This window comes from Drechmeria coniospora, chromosome 01 (genome assembly GCF_001625195.1).
Source record: "Drechmeria coniospora strain ARSEF 6962 chromosome 01, whole genome shotgun sequence".
Taxonomy (NCBI): Eukaryota; Fungi; Ascomycota; class Sordariomycetes; order Hypocreales; family Ophiocordycipitaceae; genus Drechmeria; species Drechmeria coniospora.
In genome coordinates, this window is record NC_054389.1 from 5,284,510 (window position 1) to 5,290,509 (window position 6,000).

The 6,000-nt window shown below is 56.0% G+C and overlaps 1 pseudogene; it reads left to right on the plus strand.

The window, feature by feature from the left end:
- Window positions 1–1,514: 1,514 nt before the first annotated feature.
- DCS_01326 lies at window positions 1,515–2,070 on the plus strand (annotated as a pseudogene).
- The last annotated feature ends 3,930 nt before the right edge of the window (window positions 2,071–6,000 follow it).

Sequence of the window (6,000 nt, forward strand, 5' to 3'; positions counted from 1 at the left end):
AAGTACTATTACTTACTAGGTACTCCGTACTGTACGGAACGATGTGCTCCGCGTGTGTGCTTGCTACTAGTAACAATGGTACTGGCAACCAACTGTACACACACAGTACCTGTGCTCCGTACTTGTCGAACACCAGCTGACATGTGTCATGGACGTGGAGAGCTGGTATACTGAGTGTTGGCACACTACGTTGACAGACACTGCACTGCACTGTACTTGAGTACACGTGGTTCCCGAACTGTAGTTCGTGCACGAGCGTACTCCGTACTACGTGCCATAATTTAGGTACCTACCTAGTACCTAGGAACGGAGTACCTAGTAATTACTCGTATGGAGTACAAGAATGTTTTACTAGCTCCCCGTACGACAGCAAGTACTTGGCGATGCTGCCACCACGAATCATGTCCCCGCAGCAGCGCAGCATCCATGTGGCGATTCGGCGTCATGATGGACCACCCTCCAACGCCCTCGCCGATCAAAAAAGTGGACGGATGCAGCGCATGTACGGAGTAGAGTCGATTGCTATTCCGGCCGCTCCGAGGGCCGCGCCGCGAGGTACAGGTACGCCTGCGGCGTACACGTGCAAGTGATCTGCTGCGCATACATTCATCACATGGAGGTGCATGGGGACCCGGCGTCCTGGCGTGTACCTGGTGTGTAGGGAGGAGTAAGTATACTTTGTGTACTGTAAAGAAGGTGTACAGATTGATGTGTAACGGCGGGAAGAGATGGAGGTTGCAAAGGTAGCCAGCCACCCACCCCCGTGTTATCCATTTCTTAGGGGGATGAAGGATGGGATTGGATGAGACGGATCTGAGACGGCGGAGCCAGCACACCTCGCCGGGACCCTGGACCGGCCCACAAGGCGGCAAATCGGGGCCAATGGCTGGCGGGCACCACTGAGCCACAGCCGCAGGCGGGGGCCGGCCTGGCTGTCAGTGAGCCAAGCCTTGGTTGGGCATGGGCTTGACGGTGAGGATTTCGCCGCGGATACGATGTACACCAAGTACTCCATACAGCTACATGCACTGTACATGTACTCGGTGTATGTATGTAAGTATGTGTGCGCTACAAGTACTCCGTACTGTAGAGAAGTAGCATGTACTTGTCAAAGTAAGTGTTAAGTAGGTATGCGCATCAGTCGATGACGAGAAGAGTATGGCGACAGATAATATCGGTTAACGAAAAGAACGAGGTTGCGTTCGTTGGTGTGTTCGTGTTCGTCCAAGAGCAATTAATACCTAGGCAGGCCGTTTCCACGAGTATGAGGGCGCTTTCTGGCAAGAATGTCCACAAGGAAGTTGACGTTTTCCTTGAAAGTTGATCACTCGGACGTCGTCGTTGGCTCGTCGATCCGGTCGGTCGATGACGAGGCCAAAGAGGCCCGCTTGTCCATTCGTGTTTTGCGTTGGAAAAATCACGGGCAACAACGGACTACGCGTCACCTGGGCTGATGGCACGTCAAAAACTCCGTTCTCGTTTGTTGTGCAATGACAAATACGATGAGGCCGAAGATGAAAACAGAACAGGTTCCACGGCCAGCATCCGTTGGCCAGTCGGACGCCACCGACCTCATCGACCCAGGCACGAGGCCAGGGCCAAGCGGCGAGCACGGTCAGCACGGTCAAGGTACGTCTTCGGTGGAGGGTCCCGAATGCCGCCTCATGATCGCATCATCCGATCGGACGGGTCGGTACGCTTTCACCACACGTCCTCGGCGACAAGTCAGTCATCCGAGAGCAACAAGACGATCTGGTGCGAGCTGCATGACGCTCTGCGGGTGCCCAAACGCTCAACCACTGCCCTCGCCAACCACGACCGTGCAAGCATTCGTACTAAGCGACGAGTCCTCCTCGTCGCGGCGCCAAGGCCATCGCGCGTGACGGCAGGTCGAGAGCGAGTGTCGAGCTCGTGCTTGTACGTAGCTATGGTTCGACGTACCCTACGAACCACCCACCATTCGGTTGCGGAGGCTCAAAGGACGAGGCCGAACGCGACAGAGCCATTTTCGGAGCCGACAAGGACGACGACGGACGACGACGACGAGGTGCGGTGTGCATGCACTTCTGAACAGGTACAGGTACATGTACTGTATATCCGAGCACAATCACCATACATTCGAATACATGTGTGTTCTTGGGCACGCTCGAGATTAGGCTGGCTGGCAGGCAAGTCGCGCCCCCCTTGGGGGTCCCGCCATTCTGCCTGCGGAGAAGCAGAGCCCACTGCCGTTATCGGATCCCCATTTTCCACGCGACGTGGGCTGCCCTTGCACGTGGTTGGCACAGGTACTCGGTAAATGCACATGTACAGCACATGTACAAGTACAGTAGTACAGTACACGCACTTCTAGTGCAACTACTCCGTACCAAGTGTATCAATACTCGTACGAGTATGGAGCCCTGCACAAAGTACAGTACTTATACTACTTGTACATGTACTGTACTTGTACCGTTGGTGTGTTCACATGAAGCACGGGACTCGTCCAGCGCAGTGTACTTACTTGCGGTACTTGCGGTACTCCGCACTCCGTACTTCTTCCTGCTACGCGTACGAATCGATGCAAGCACTAGGCAAGTACTTGACCCCCTGTCCAGGCCGGTTGGCAAGGCCGCGAATCCGGGCTTTTCGGGGGAGAAATAGGCCGGGGAACGCGGAGCGGACAGCAGACGCGTGGTTTGCCTTGCCGATGGATTCTGCTTCGTCTCGGACCTCGGTGCGTGCGCGCTCCTGGTACGGCCTGGATAAGAACACAGATGCATGTACTTGATCATGTACCTTCAGAAAACCGGCTGCATCACATCCGTTGGGTTGGTATCAGCCTCGATCTCCGTACCTGCAGAGCACGAGGCGGCACATCTGATGGAGCATCGCATCATCCCGTCGAGCGACATGAGACAAGCCGCGGCGCCTTCCTCCCCGTCGTTGCTTTTCGCAACTCGGAGCCTCCTTCCGCGGCGACCTTGATGCTCACAGGTTGGTCCTGCCCGAACGACTGACCGACTTTCTTGGCTCGTATCGTTCGTGCTGGAGCAAGGCAAGTGCGTTGTCAGGCTTCCGTCCGATGTCGTCGACGCGGCGTCTCATCGCTGGGGCCAGCCACTCCCGAGTCAAGCGCTGTGCTCCGCTCCTCCCTCGGCCACCCACCCACGACCTGCCCAGCCTTGGCACGGTTTCCATCGGCAGATCCACTGGGAAATGGAGCTACAGTACAAGTACTCCGTACAGTACTGTACGCTCTGCTGAGCATGTCTCTACTTGTACATGTACAAGCGATACACTGCACGCACACTGCTCAAGTACGTACTTGTACGTGCCACCGCCACTGCGTACTTACAGTACATGATCTACTATGACCACTGCAAGACTCCTCCGTACACGCAAGTGCGGATACGGAGCACTGCACGGGGTACTCTACAAGCACACACACCGCTTCGAGTGTACTTGAGAGTGCTCATACAAGAGCAGTACAAGGGCTCGCAGCAATTCATACATGTACACCTAGTAATAATATAGCACACGGTGCACGCCTATCCAACTTGCTCAGCATTGAACAAACGCGTTCATGCTGCAGGTGTGCAGTGTAGAACGAGCACGAGTAAGTATAGGACAAGTAAGTACTAACGGTGCGAGAGTATAGGACAAGTAAGTACTAACGGTGCGAGTAGACGGACGCGCATGTGCATACTTGTACTCGTGCGTGTGCATTACACCGACTTTATAGATGCCATCTGTACTCCGTACGGTACGAGTTATTCGTACAATCTGCACTCCGTAGCACAGCAGATACGAGCCGGATAACCGTCCTCCGCGTCCTTGCCCATCGGTTGAGCCTCCTCCGGTTCATTCGAGCGTGGGCCATCGTCCACTCGGCTGTGGATGCTGCCTTTGCCCTTTGTTTACTGTTTGTTGCTCATTCAATCACGTTCGCCTTCTACGAGCACGACCACTCGTATCGAGTACGTAGACGTGCACTCGATTGGACTTGATCCTTGACCTTGCTCCGGGTGCACCTGTGTTTGCACTCACACGCCCAGCTCCCCTCCCTTCTCCGTGGGCAACCAACGTTCTCTCGTGGCGACCAAGTGCGTCTGCCCCTCCTCCGCCCCAGCTCCGCCCCTCCTTCGCCCCTCCTCCGCCCCTCCCCCGGTCGTGGATCTCAGCTGTGGCATCGACGATGCAGCGCAGCTTGTGACGGACGGCTTGTCGCACCGGCACGTGAGCCTGTGCTTTTCGTCGGCGCGCAACAATCTTTCCTCGCTCCCGTCCGTACCAAGAGCTGCAAAGCCTTTGGAGTGCCGAACTGTGCTCGAACACGAGGCCGGCGACCGAGACGGCTTCGCAGAGGGCCGCGGAGCGCGCACGCCACCCGCTCGCGCTTGGCTTGCACTTTTTACACACGTGAGCCTTTGCCATTGCCGTTCCCTTCCCCGCAAACGCCGATGACGATGCCGTTACGTCGCATGGCGGCGGCTGTGAACGCTCGTGGAGGATCCTCGGCTTCCTCCCCTGCTGAAGCCGTCAATTTCGTTCGCTGGCCGAGGATCGGCATTCGTCTCCGGGTGCCAGGCAGGCGTGTCGTACCCGTCGTCACCGTCCTTCTGCTGCGTCGTCGATGAGCATCGCTTGCACTGTCGTGCATCGCGCATCAAAGGACCTGATGCCATTTTGGGCCCATGATTGATGATCAGATTAAAAGGGAAAGACGATTGCCTTCACGGCTTGGGGCACTCTGCCCGTTGCCATCATTCGATGTACTGCAAACTCGGAGTCTCGACGATTCTGTCATTACGAAATTGTGGGTGCCAAATACACATACGACATCGACGTGGGTGCGCAGCAACAGTCACGTTGCCGTCGGTCCCCACCCGAGAGACGGAATCGTCCCTTGCTTTCTGGAGCCCTGGTGGACCAAGCAAGCGTCCAGGTCGAGGATGGGATGGCCGGCTCCTTTCTCGTGAAGCATGCACGTGTGTGTACAGCATACGAGGATGTCAATACTTGCCGACTGGCGTTCCTGTTCTACGCCTAAATGGTCTCTGCGGCATGGCCACCACCACCATCTTACCCTACATCCCGTCGGCGAGCCGGCGAGGTGGCAAAATGAACGCCAACTGTCGCAGAATGTCTGCAGGCACATGTCGGATGGCGGCATTGGCACATGCGTCGCAATGAAACCTCTTCAACTTCCATCCTTGGTCTGCCCCTGCGGCGGTGGTGATGGTGCAAGTCAATCCTGGCCTCGGCTTGTTGGCCACAACAACCTCCCAATCGCCATTGCCAAGAAAGCAGACGCTTGGGTGATCCATATACAGTAGAAAGGATGGACCCAGCCGGATGGCTCTGCCGACCAATGCCGGTACCGCTCATGCGCATGTCCGAAATGACGACAGGTCCCTCCGGTAATTGGACGGATCTAGGTGTAGGCACAAGGGCTGTTCTCTACTGCAGGCACAGTACAGTGCACAGCATCTCGACCACTACATGCAGGCCAGTGCAACGCGACATGCCAACCATGAACTCGGATAGATGTGCGGAGTTTTCCCTTCAAATTTCCGGCCTGCCTGCCTCATGTGCTCCGGATGATGTGCTCCGGATGATTTCTTATGCTTGAGACGATCATCTCGCTCGTCATGGCGACGATGCAGTCGAGTCAGCTGCGGACATTGTCGAACCGTCGCAGTGTCAGCGTACTTAATGAAATGAAAAGAGTTAATTGATTAAATTGAGCTGCTGAATCATGGAGGGACCGACGGGAGCCCTTTTTTTTCTCTTTCGTCTTCCGGGTCCGTATTCGTAAGACGCCGAGTCCTTCACCTTTGTCTCCCACGAGTAAGCGGTCATGGGCTCAAGCAACACGACGGCAGATGGACGGGAAGCGAGTGGCGAGAGACGGTGCCAACGTTATTCATTCCACTAGCGGCAGTAACTTTGCCACCTCGGAATCCGTCGTCGTAGTTGAGGTAGCCGCTGCGGAAGCCAAGACAGCTTCCAGAAGCC